General features: G+C 30.1%; 1 pseudogene; it reads left to right on the top strand.

The window, feature by feature from the left end:
- Positions 1–6406: 6406 nt before the first annotated feature.
- Positions 6407–13838, top strand: LOC129310358 (V-type proton ATPase subunit B 2-like; annotated as a pseudogene).
- Positions 13839–14704: the final 866 nt, after the last annotated feature.

Genomic DNA, 14704 nt, shown 5'->3' on the forward strand with positions numbered 1-14704 from the left:
TGTGTTAATTCCTTGTTCAACATTAATCTCATGTTCAATTCTATAATCCTCTTCATCATTCTCAGCAAGAGATGAAGGCATCAAGGCAGTCATTCTAAACCCCATATATATGTTAGATCTTCAAAGTGAGGTAAGCATTTATTCCTAAAATTTTCAGCTTGCTTCTTAACCTAAAAATGAAGAATAAATGGTTCATATATATATATATATATATTAAATAAACTAAATAAAAATAATAATATAACATATAAAATCTAACTTTATATAACAGTGACTCTATCACCTTCACATATTCAGCCCATACATGATCTTCAGCTGTCACACACTTCTTTTCAGTATCCCACCCAAAACTAGAAGTTTTTTTATTATTTACCATATCATATACAACTTGCCATGTCTTCTTAAATGTTCTTAACCTTGAAGCAATATGAGGGTTAGCAAGCAATCCATAACCTAGAGCCTTTGCCTCTAGCATCTCCTCTAGCCTGTTCAAATATCCCGTACTAAATCCTGTATCCACAACAAACTTTCTATTAGTTTTTAATTGGACCAAGCATTCAACAAGCATGTTGTCTTCTTGAACTGTCCAAACATTCTTGCTACCCTTACTAATATCTTCTTATGTTTCCATTCTATGTAATAAAAAGTGAGAAAAGAGCAATAAGAGTTTATAAGATCCCAACTCATAAAAGATTTTAATATATAAAATATAAGTCATGCAAATGTACTGGACATACTAATACAAATAAACTAAAATCATAGTAGCTAAAATATTAAAAGTCATTTCATTGAACAATTCATACTAGCCAAAGGCTTTATCTATTAGTCCTACGAGCTATAAATGCATTAAACATTTCATTAGCCATGTTTTCCCAAAAGGCACTCTAAGCATTTGATGGTTCCATGGTTGAGATAGGATTGATGTCCATTTAGGGACTCGATGAGTCAATTGCATCAAATTCAGCCTCAATAAGGTTATCTATATTGTCTCGCATAATGAGATTATGTGAGAGGCAACAAGCAAGTATATATCAATTTTGAGTTCGAATAGGATAATATGAAGGACTCCTCAATATTGCCCAACACATCTTCAAGATCCAAATGCCCTTTCGATGACATTCCTAGCAGATGAATGTCTTATAATAAAACACTCTTGTGGAGATTCAGGATGTCTTCCATCACGCCAATCACTTAAGTGATACTGTTGTCCTCTGTATGGGGCAAAAAAGCCTTCACAATTTGTATACCCCATATCAACTAGATAATAATTCCCTGCAAATAGCATATTATCACTATTACAACCCTTAAAATAAATTAAATTATATAAGTACAAAGCTGAAAATCATACCTTGATGAACTTTGAAACCATTTGGTCTACTAATTGCATCTCTTGAGACTCTGCTATCAGCTGCAGAGCCTTCCCAACCCAAAAAAACAAATATAAATTCACCATTTAGAGAGCACACACCAAGAAAATTGGTAGTTATGTCTCCTTTTCTATTTCAATACCTACCCTTTATTTGTGCAGGCACTTGAACCCTTATGTGAGTTCCATCCAATGCATTGAGGCAGCCCTATGATTATTTGTTCATTGATAAAAAAGAATTGACTTTAAAACTATGAAAACATGTGTTTTATGTTTACCTTGAACCACTTCCATCTCTCATCTGTTGAATCTTCAGGAATTGGCTTTGGTATCTTAAATAACTCATATTAGAGGCGAACAACTGCTTGTGCAACTATATTGAAATTTCGACTTATGGTTTCCCCTGACCTCCTAAATTCAAACTGAATAACTCTATTTTTCATATGGTGAGCAAGTATATGCAAGAAGATTCCAACTTGTTCATCCACTAACATATGTCTACTCGGTTTTAGACCACCTATGGTCTCTAACATGCCACAAAGTCAAAAAAATGTACATCTATACATCTTAATTTGGTTGAAACAAGTTATATCACTACCATGTACCATCTCCTTGAGTTGTCTTCTTTTTTTATGGAAATCAAGGGTGTATGACCGATCATGAATGTGTCTAGTGCTATATATAGCCACACTAAACATTATGTCAACAAGCATTTTTCGAACAGCACGCATAATCATAAAGTAGCCTAACATTGTATGAAGGATGAATTGCTGTCGGTCTTCATCCATAATTGTGCCCAACCAAAACAAGCTTATAGCACCCACTGCAATTTTATAATTCAAAATAAAACGCCCACTATAATATTATAATAATTTCACAATAGTATACAGCACCAACTAAAATATTATAATATATTATAATATTATATGCACCTACTTTTGTGTAGATCAAAAGAGTTGATGCCAGCAAATTGACATGAAGAACCATAATGAAGTGAATAAAGAATGAATTGATGAATAGCTATAGTTGTTGTTAGCATATTATTGTGCAGTAGGAATTGATGGCAACAAACTATTTTACAGAGTAAATCAAATAAAGATTTGCAAGCATCAGATTCAGCATTAGCATATTAAGTAGAGAAAATCAAATAAAGCAGATTTTGCACATATGAAGTAGAAAAAATCAAAGCTGACCATGAGGATAGATTGTATTAAATAGAGAACACTCACTTGCAAGCAGATTTGGCAAGTACGATTCTCTCCAGAAATTTTCACGCATAGGGTTTCTTTTTTTGAGCGATTCTTCATATATTTGGGGAAAAAGGATAATCTAGTCATAATTAAAAAATTATAAGGGCAATAATGTCTTTTAAAACCCATTACAAGAGGCCCGCATCCCCTTTCTTTGGGTCAGACTAGGTAATCCCATTGCAACCATTTAAGGAATGTTGTTTACATCATGTAATCCTGTTTACATTAATGAGTGCCAACCAAACGCTATGAATTCATGAAATGCAACAAAATATTAAAAATATTTTATATTTTTAATATTTAAATTTTTAGAATATACCTTACATTTTTCAATAAAGGGAGTATATAAATTTTTATAATTTATTTATATTATTTATAAGTATATCAATATTTTCTGTTTTTTAAATTTTTTTAATAGAAAATTTTTAAAATTTATTTGGATAAATGTTTCAAATTTTTTTATTTTTTTTAAAATAAAAATTGAAAAAATATCAAGTTGTTTTTATTTTATTTTTTATTTTTAAAATACTACATTTGATTATTAAAAATTATAATTATCTTAATTAATTTCTATCATAAATCACTACTATTAATGCTTATAATCATTATTATTAGTCTATTTTTAATTTTAAAATTGATTTTAAATTACTATAATCAAATGAATTCGCATTTTTTTTGCTTTGAAAAACAATTTTAAAAATTATACTCTCTCTGTTAAAAAATATAAAGCATTTTTTAAGAGTTAAATGTTCAAAATGTAAAATATTTTTAATCTTTTAATATGTAATCATTGTATATTTTAAAAATATCCCTATTGAACACAGGATATTTATAAGGATAAATATAAAAAGATATAATTAATTTAAAAATAAATATATACTTTATTAGAGAGGTGAGATTTAATTAAAAATATCTTATATTTTTTTAACTAAGGGAGTGTTACAAAGAATTTTTTAAAATAAAAAATGCAAACAGGTTTGGTTCTAAATATTTTAGATTTAATTATTTTTAAAAATTTTCTATTTTTAAAAAAATTAGAAATATCTTAAATTTATTTTCCTTTTTTTGTTTTCAAAATACATTATATTCAATTATTGAAAAATATAGTTTGACAAATTTCTATCATAAACTATCATGATTAATCTCTTACAATCATTACATTTAGTCTATTTATTAATTCTATAACTGTTTTTAAATTAACGTAATCAAATAAATTTTTATTTTATTTTTTAAAAATAATATAAAATTATATTACAAAATAATTTTTAAAACAAAAATAAAACAGAAAATAAACATGTATCTATTATTTATTTATAAATGATGAAAATTTTATTTTAGTCATAAATGTAAAATTTTAATTCATTTTATTTTGTAAATTTATAATTGTGCGCCAAGCTATCTCTATTATTTCGTATATTAAAGAAGAGATTCTTAAAAAAGTAAATTTTCAATACACGTGATTCAGGGGTTCGTTTGACCAAAAAAAAGAAAAGATTCAAGGGACTGGGGATATAATATATAGAAGAAAAACATAATTTTTAACTCCTAAACACACAATTTATTATTAGTTCCTATATTTTATTTTTGATTCTCTAAGTTCCTATAGTGTTCACACTTTAAGTTCCTACACATTCATATGAATGCTGACGTGGCATTAATAGTGTTAAATATGCTGATGTGAATAATAACACCGTTAATTATATGATGATGATGTGTATTGTTTTCTAGGAAAAAGAAAAAAAAAAGTTGATGTGTACTCTCTTTATTTTTTATCATAAGATACTTTCAATTTTGCATCTTAAAAAAGGTTGGTTTTTTTTTTAATATCATAAAAAATTAATATGTACTTTCATTTTTATCCTTTATTGTAAATAATAATACAATTATATTAAATATCTTTATGTTAATCACGAAAGAATAAAATTAAAAAAAATAGTTTAATTATTATACAATGTCTGATATTTTGAATTGAAAATTTTTCCTGGAATTTGTCCTGTAAATAGAACCTGAGAGAGTATTTTTTTTAATAATCAAAAAGTGAAAAAATTTATCCTAACTCTAAACTTAAATAATATATTTATATACATTAGACAACAATAAATCATCCCGAACATGACCACAAACTTGACTTTGGAATACATGATCACAAGAAAGATACCCCGAAGTACAAAATTGTAGCAAAACACGTGATATTTTCTTGTAGCTATCAACCCTACTTTTATATATATAATAATTATTAAAAAATACAAATCAACTTTTTTTTTTTCTTTTTTCCCCATAAAAAATACACATCAGCCACTATTGACATATTACCATATAGTTAACGATGTTATTCTCCACATCAATATAATTAACACCTTTAATGCCACATCATCATCCCTACAAAAGTATAAGAACATAAAATGTAGACAAAGAAAACTGTAAGAATTTAAAACACCAAAATAAAGTGTAAGGACTAATGACAATCGCATGCAAAGTGTAGGAATTGAAAGTTATGTTTTTTGTATTTTAAAAGACCTAATGTTCATGTTTTATATATAGGAAAAAGTCAATAATATCCCTTTAAAATATGTAAATGACAATTTAATCCTCAAAATATCATAATTCTACTAAAATCCTTGAAGAATTCTCTACCATTGATGAATTTATTTCAATAACCAAATTGCTCTTATTAAAAATAAAATGATTTACAAATTTTGTTTAAATAATCACAGCTTTTTTTTTTATATTCGCAATAACACAATAACAAATCGAGAATTTAACATGCGAAGATATAATTTGTTATTGCATTATTGTGAATATAAGAAAAAAAGTTGTGATTGTTTAAAGAAAATTTATGAATCATTTTTTTTTAATAAGGGAAATTTTATCATTTATATAAATTTATTAATAATAGAAAAGTTTCAAGAGACTTCAGTAAAATTATGACATTTTAAGACATCAAATTATTTTTTATATAATTCAAAGGGTTATTATTATTATTATTATTATTATTATTTCTTTTATATATACTAATAATAATAATAATAAATAATAAAATAGCACGTATCCGAGCATAATACTAGAATTATAAATATAAATTAATTAATAATTAACAACTAAAAACTAGCTCGTTTTGGAGTACAATAATAGTACTAGAATATGATATGAAATAAAATAGAAAAAATTTATCTTTTAATTTTTTAACTTTTAATTTACTTATAACTCAATCCCTTAATTATGATTCGTTGTAACTCAGTCCCTCAACTATGACTCATCTATAACTCAGTTTCTCAAATTTTGAATCACTTATAAATTAGTCCCTGAACTTTTGATAATTTTTTTTCAAATTAGCTTATATCTCACATCAATAAACAAGAGAGGGTATTTTATAATAATATATGAGCATTTTTTATCTCTCTTATTTGATAAGAATTTTTTTAAACAAGTATCGAATTATACGTGAATCAAAAGTTGAGAGATTAATTTACAGTGAGTTATAGTTGAAGGATTGAGTTGCAGTGAGTCATAGTCGAAAAATAGAGTTATAAAAAATGAAGTTATAAATGAGTTAAAGTTGAATGATTAAAAAATTAATTTTTTTAATAAAATAAAATAAGTAATTATCTGTACATGACAAAATAGTCATCACTTACAGGCTCGTTTGATATTGAGGTTCATCATTCGATCTCAGTCCATCCCTGCCCTCTGCCAATACATCTCTTCCGCTTCAGATCGGGGGAAAAAGAAAAGAGGTACGTTTCTCCCACTTCGGATCCTTCTTTTATCATTTTTTTTTTCGAGGCAGTTTTACAAATCTTCGATGATGGTAACGAGACAGCCCCTGAATCGGTTGATCGCCCAGAATTTAGCAATTCAGTTCGATCGGATGTATATGCTTTTGCTTGTGCAATTCTTGTCGATTTTAACTTTCTTTTATGATCTTCTTAGTTCGGTGATTCGCCGAAATTTTGGTATCATTGATCTGTTTTTATTTGTATTTGTTTTATTTAAGGTTTGAACACGCCTCCATCATGGAGCAAGTATTTTATTTTTCTTGGCCCCTATGGGGTTTGTTCACTTAAATAGTGTAAGTAAAGTGAAAGTTCATGGAGATCGAAGATTTGGTGTAGTTATTGGTAATTGGCAAGTTTCGTTGAGTTCAGCCTATTAGTTGATAAAAGCTTTTGAAATCCTTTCTAGTTTCACAACTAAATAAAATTTAGTATAATTGCAAAGTTTTGTAATCTTGGACTCGAAATTACATAGGAATTGTGTTCTACTGCTCACAATTAGTTCTTGAACTTGTTTTGGTATTGTGATTTTCATCTTTCTTTAGTCATAAGTCATCACTGAATCAGTATCCCTTTAACATTGCCTTTTGTTTTAAAATGGTCGTGTATTGATTTTTATATGTTTGCTCTGCTGTCTCATTGTTTGAAGTTCAACCATGGGTGTGGTTCAAAACAATCTTGATTTGGAGGAGGGAACTTTGGAGATAGGAATGGGTATGTATCATATCAGTTAACGACTTCTTCTTCTTCTTTTATTATTTAAATGTTAAGGCTCTTGGTACATTAAGTACTTATTAATATCAAACTATCTTTCTTTATCAAAAAAGATAGACGTAAATATTGATAAACTGTGACTTTGTCCTTATTCCCCCTTATTTATTTTTGGTTTCAGAATACAGAACCGTATCTGGAGTTGCTGGACCATTGGTCATTCTTGACAAAGTTAAGGTAATGTCTATGCTATCTTCTATCCTAATTGCACATGTAATTGGGCTTTATCAATACGGATTCCTTGGTTTCTTTATTCTATGATTGATTTTTGCTCTGACAAACTACAACAGGGGCCCAAATATCAAGAGATCGTTAATATTCGTTTAGGAGATGGAACTACTAGACGTGGGCAAGTTCTAGAAGTTGATGGTGAAAAGGCTGTTGTTCAGGTGATTGCGTATGGCATTTTATTGCCCATCATGCTTCATTTGGGAGGTTAATTTCATATAAAATGAGGAGATAGGTGTCTCATGTATTTGGGTTGATAATGTATTGATAAAGTATTATATTTTCCTACAAACTGAAAGGTACTAAGATATCTTGTTGCTTTTGTGATTCCATTGATGAGAGGAAATGACCTTCTGAGTGTTTAATTTTGCAATCCACCACTGGAATTAATAACATTCAATCTATTTTCTTAAACTCTTGGCCAGGTTTTCGAAGGTACATCTGGGATTGACAATAAATTTACAACTGTGCAGTTTACTGGAGAGGTACAAATTATACTATATCTTGTCAAAAAGAGCATAGAACAATGGTTTGCTTCAATGCACATTATATTATGAGATTTTCCATGAACTTATCTGGTCTGTTAATTTATTTTACTTAGATCTGCAGGACCTAAATAATGTGTTTACTGATATCTTGGGAGTTATATTTAAATGCAAAGATTTTCTGTTTATAGAGTTGCACCAATCAATGAATGGTCTATGAATATGTGCCTTTTGAATTATTATCTTAGAAAGGGGCGGGGGGAGATAGAGTTTACTATAATCATTCCACAAGTGTGTCATAACTGCTGGGGAAAAATGTAGTTTGTGTAGTATCAACACAAATTGCATTTCTCATAATTTAATATAGGCAATTGAGAATTTTATAATGATCATTGTTTTGGTATGGTACTTGATATATTTAAAGGAGACTTCAATATATAACAAGTTTGACCAATCTATGGGAAAAATATTGAGGAAAAGGAAACTAACTTTGGAAAACTGAAAGAAAAAATGTGGTTCCGATGTATCCTATTGTGCTTTTTGTCGCTGTAGTTTACTACTCTTGTATGTATGCACTTTCTTTTTTTTATTGAACGTGCTCATGTTCAATTTGTTGTAGCGGTTGATTTCTGTTGTTTGATGTTTTCCAATGTGATTTACTTTAAATCATTAGTTCGTCCCCTCCTATATGGGAACTGAGACTGATATAGACCCAGTTACTAGAACAAGAGACAATGGAAGGGCGAAAGAGAAGCAGGGAGATTCAGAGAAGGAAGGGAGAAGTGGAGATAAAAGGCAGGAGATATGTGAGATTAATTCAAATGAAACAAAACTGAGCTAACCCTTAGAGGGCTTTATATAGAACCCAAAAGACAAAGAGAAACTAAAAAAAGATGTTAAACTAAGAAAATCACAAAATGATGATTAACCTGACAACTGAAGTGTATTAAAAGAAAATAAATGTAACTTCCTAATACTATTTCTTATGGTTAAAGTATGTCTTCCACAACTTTTCATGAGACTTGTCTTTTTAACTCTTGGCTCACTTTGTTTTTCATTTTACTTGTGTAGAATTAAAAGAGTTTTACTTTTGACCCCGAGACTTCCCTCCTCATTCATGTTTGTAGGTGTTGAAAACTCCTGTCTCATTGGACATGCTTGGACGCATATTTAATGGTTCTGGAAAGCCTATTGATAATGGTCCACCCATATTGCCTGAGGCATACTTGGATATATCAGGTAATTGAGTTTCTTGTGGGGTTATCTAGTTTTTTTCTCCATGTTGCTTTACAAATTTACTGTTTGTTTTCTTAATATCTCCACTTAATGCAGGAAGTTCTATCAACCCTAGTGAAAGAACCTATCCAGAGGAGATGATACAGACAGGAATATCTACAATTGATGTCATGAATTCCATTGCCAGAGGTCAAAAGATCCCTCTTTTCTCAGCTGCTGGACTTCCCCATAATGAAATTGCTGCTCAGATATGTCGCCAGGCTGGCTTAGTCAAGAGATTGGAGAAGTCTGATAATCTTCTTGAGGTATAGAGGATGTATTAAAGTGCATTTACTCTAATATTTTATAGGTCTTCCACTTTCTTTAGATGGCTTCTACTTCATTCAGATCTTCCTGGTTTAACTGCACCGATGTTTTCCTGGCTAAGGCAATTTGGGCACTCGTTATGAGTAATTGAAGGAAACTTTTGGCTATTTTGTTTACTAATACTTCTTGTTTATGATTGGATTGCACTGATATGGAATTTATTGCTGGGGAATAAGCATATAGGTGAAAGGTTTAGGGCTTTATTTTTTATTACATTAGGAGGGTTTGAACCTTGGACCTCTTCCCACACTCTAGTCTATACCGTACATACCACCAAAACTTTTAGGGCTTCTATTACGATACTTGCATGTCTCAGTCTGCCTGAGTTGTCTAGTTGTTAAGTTGTTTCTTAGTCTTGATTCTTTTGCGAACAAATTTGGTCAGCTGAAATTGGGTTGTTCTAGATGATAATTTGACACTTCTGTCCACCCCACCCTGGCTGTGTTTTAACGCAACAGGTGGGGAACATTGCCCTTGAGTTCTTTTGTAGGATATGTTTTTTCTTATATCATCACATGAGGAATTGAAAATGTTAAATTAAAGGTCTCTCTCAGGAGTCATACTGTATTGATTCCCATCAACATTTATGATATATTTTTACTTGCTTGGCAGTCAAACATCTGACCTTTGGAGTATCTAGTTTTCTAGTGATTTATGGGGCTGATTTTAAAACTAGCTCCTATTACTCTTCTACAATTCATGAAAATTGAAAATGTACTATTAACTGGGAAGTTAAGTCTGTTATTTGTGGTTCTGTTGTAATGAAGATGCTGACAAAAATAAGTTGAAATTCTGTATTTTTCTTGTATTATTGCTCTCTCTCTCTCTCATTTATTTAAATTTCTTGAAATTAATAAACATCTTCTCTGCTTGCTCATTTTGTGAAGCTCATGACTATTCTACATTGTGTAAGATTGAGAAGTTAGTTTTACCATAACACATTTTATCATTATTATGCAGGGTGGGGAGGAAGACAATTTTGCCATTGTGTTTGCAGCTATGGGAGTTAACATGGAGACTGCGCAATTTTTTAAACGTGACTTTGAGGAGAATGGCTCAATGGAGAGGGTGACTCTTTTTCTTAATCTGGTAAACTTTTTAAACCAGAATACATGCGTTCTCTCTTCTCCTTTTAACTGTGAATTCTTCTTCAGAAATTATGTCTGTTTAGTTTACAAGCTAAATAATAAATGTCTTGTGTGAATGCTATCTTGTGATAAATGCTTGTAACTTCTTGGGAATATTATTTTTTTCCTTTAGGTTTCAAGGATGCTACTGCTATATTTCAATTCAAATATTACAGAACAAGACTGTACATGTATATTCTTACAATAGCATTGCATTCTGAACTAATAGTTTTTCTTGTTAAGATCAAAGAAGTGTATATCTTAATATTAATAAAAGGCGTACAATTTTTTTTATATATATATTTTTGAAACTGATCAGTGTAGATTTTTTGTTTTAATTTTTTCATCAAAAAGATTTTTAAAATATACCTTTTTGTATTTTGAGGAAAATAAGGTTCTTTGAGTAGAAAATTTAATTGAGACAGTGGTTCTAATGTTAAAATTCCAATTTCATAACTTGCATGAAGGAGCTAATCCTTAATTCTCTGTTCATTGGCTGATGCAATCAACTACAGGCAAATGATCCTACAATCGAACGCATTATCACTCCTCGTATTGCTCTTACAACTGCTGAATATTTGGCATATGAATGTGGGAAGCATGTTCTTGTGATACTCACAGATATGAGTTCTTATGCTGATGCTCTTCGCGAGGTAATGTACCTTAAATTTTAATTTATTAGAAAACAAGGCGACGAAAGGAAAGAAAATAAGATCTTGGGAAACCTCCTACAGCCTTTGCCCATATCTATTAAAGCCTTGGCATTCAGGAGATTGGGATTTTTATGGATATCCATCATTAGAAACAACACTGGATGCTGCTTTCTCTCTGTCTTGATGGCTGAAAAGCAAGTTATGAATACTTTAGAGTTTCCAAAGAGTAATTTTAAGAAATATTGGCTACCATTTTCTTACTGAAAAGCAAGTTATGAATATTTTAGAGGTTTCCAATGAGTAATTTTTCAGAAATATTAGCTGCCATTTTCTTACTCTAGAAGGCTGAGAAGTAAGTTATAAATATGGTGGGCAATTTCCATGACACAAGCTGCTGCTTTGCACTGTATCCCATAGGTATCTGCTGCTCGGGAAGAAGTACCTGGAAGGCGGGTTATCCTGGTTACATGTATACAGATCTTGCAACAATCTATGAACGGGCTGGAAGAATTGAGGGGAGAAAGGGCTCCATTACACAAATTCCAATTCTGACCATGCCAAATGATGGTTAGGAACCTAAATAAATATGTCTGCATCTGCTATATTGCATAATAAGCTTTTAATGTTGGCATAATGTTCCTTAAAATTTTGTACAGATATCACACATCCAACTCCTGATCTTACGGGATACATTACTGAGGGGCAGATATACATAGATAGGCAGCTGTATAACAGACAGGTAGGATGATAGATCGAAGCTTTGGTACTGATAACACAGTTTGCTGGATTAGTCAGCGGACTCAACTACTATAGAGAATTTGGTTTTGAAAGTATCCTGATATTTAACATGCAAATTGACTATGGGTGTGTTTGGATAAACATTTCACATTTAAGAAGCACTTCCTAACATTTGAGATGGGAAAAGTTGTTTGGATACCAAATGGGTAAGGAAATATACTTTTGGAAAAGTACTTTTTAAAGTAATTTGGATGTGGATTTGCAAAAGTAACTTGAGGAAAGATTTGAAAAGTAGATTTAAAAAGTAGGGTGTTGTTTGACCATGATATCACTTTTATCTGTTATTATTTTATTTAAAAAACATTGTTAATTTATTAAAAATATAATTATTATTTAAATAATAATAATTATTAGAGATCAAATTTTTAACATTATAGATTGAATAATTAATCTTGTTAATTTTAGCATTGATGTATGTTGAACTATTTGTATAATTTTTGTCCAATATGTCAAATTTTCTGCAATATGTCAAATTTTATGCAGAAAAAAATTATCATATACTCCATATCTTTTGAATCATGTTAATTTTCAATATTAATATATGTTAAACTATTTATTGTATAATTGTTTCAATATATCAAACTTTATATTTTTTATTTTTATTATTTAACATATCTAATTTTTTGTAGGCGTTATCTTTATTTTACCTATCGAAATTAACATTTTGAATTTTTTATATTGTGCAGATATACCCACCAATCAATGTCCTTCCATCACTGTCTCGGTTGATGAAGGTAAGAATAACATTCTTGTTTCTTCGATGTCAAGATCCTGTCAGGTAACTAGTTTGTGTTGTTTCGTGAATAAAAATCTAATTGTGCTGTCTATGGTATTATTCTGATGACCTCTGCAGAGTGCCATTGGTGAGGGAATGACCCGAAGGGATCATTCTGATGTTTCGAACCAGGTCTAATTGTGCTCGAGTATCATTTATTTTTCTTATTGCAAGTGTTTTATCATCTAGCCCGTGATATTTTGTTTGCTTTCAGCTCTATGCAAATTATGCCATTGGAAAGGATGTCCAGGCAATGAAAGCCGTTGTGGGAGAAGAGGCGCTTTCATCTGAGGACCTGGTCTCTATTATTTGTCTCATTCTTTTCATTTGATAAAGTTAGCTTGACCTTGAAGTGGTATTAATGAGTTTTCGTTTTCTAACAGCTGTATTTGGAATTTTTGGACAAGTTTGAGAGGAAGTTTGTTGCCCAGGGAGCTTATGACACCCGCAATATCTTCCAGTCACTGGATCTTGCATGGACTTTGCTTCGGATTTTCCCCCGTGAGCTGCTTCATCGTATACCAGCAAAGACTCTTGACCAATATTATAGCCGAGATGTCAGTCATTAATGGATTGGACTTTGCTCGAGCATTTATCCCCTGCTCAAGCAATTCTCCATGACCTTGGGAATTAATTTATTCCTTTGCTTTCTCGCCAAAAGTCGTACAAGAATAAAACTAATAAAGGTTAGAGTCTGGCTCGATGCATCATGTTTCAACGTCCTCTGTCAGATATAAAACCATTTAGATCTTGAGATTCTGGTGTCATATTTCCTTTGGGGAGGAAGTTTTAGTTGTGTTGTATTACAAATGGCGCTATTTGTATTTTGGATTTTCGTTGCAGTTAGGTTTTGGTGGATCGCGAAGCCTTTCCGTGTATGTTGCTTGTTTTATTATATTATTCATTTTGTAGTTAAAATTAGGAACATTACTATCAGTTGGACAATTCCTTGATGTGTTTTTTTTTTTCTTCATTTGGTTGTTGTTAATAAGTGAAAAAAGGTTTTAACATTTCCTGTCAATTGAGGGGGGAAAAAATCTGAACTATCCAAATTCTACCTGACCGTTCCAAATGAAATTTGCACATTGCACCCCTCCTCTTTGCTCCGAAGACATCATCTTCATTATCACCCTCAAGATCTTAGATCGAATCTGTGAGGAGTTTATATTGTTGAGTAGTAATTATTATTGTTTTTTGAGAATGCATTGAGATTTCTTTTTATAAAACTTATTTTAATAACCAACGCACAAAACAATGTCCTAGAAATTTGTTTGAAAAGATTACAAGATTTTTCTTTGATTTTATTTATGAGTTATTTTTAAAATTTTATTGATATCAATATAATAAAATTATAAAGAATAATTGTAAATGAAATTTTAAAACTAATCTTCACATGAAAAAGCAAAAAGTGGTCCAATTGATTTAATATTATTTTTTTATATTTCTCTCTCATATGTTATAGAAAAGTTACTCTCTTTATAGTGAAAAGTATAAAGGGTGTTTTGGAAATTTTAGAGTCATCATCATTGAATAACTAGCATTGTATATCACATTTTTCTTTTAGACTCTGACTAATATAGTGTAAAACACTATTTTTTTTTAAAAAAAATAATTTAACTCAATCATAGTTGGATTATGATCACCCAACACATTTTTTATATCAATAATTTCAATATAAAATATTTTATAATTGACTTCAACAATTTCAATATAAAATATTTTATAATTGACTTAAACTCACACAATATAACATTTCAGATAAATTTTTACCTCCCACATGCCATTAGGCTAAATCACATTTGTCCATCCTTATACTCCCAACAAGTAAAATAAATAATTTATCAATTTTCAACACAAGCCAATTATTTGGCTTCAT

Source organism: Prosopis cineraria, unplaced genomic scaffold (genome assembly GCF_029017545.1).
Source record: "Prosopis cineraria cultivar Desert tree isolate PC_DT_omini unplaced genomic scaffold, ASM2901754v1 PC5, whole genome shotgun sequence".
Taxonomy (NCBI): Eukaryota; Viridiplantae; Streptophyta; class Magnoliopsida; order Fabales; family Fabaceae; genus Prosopis; species Prosopis cineraria.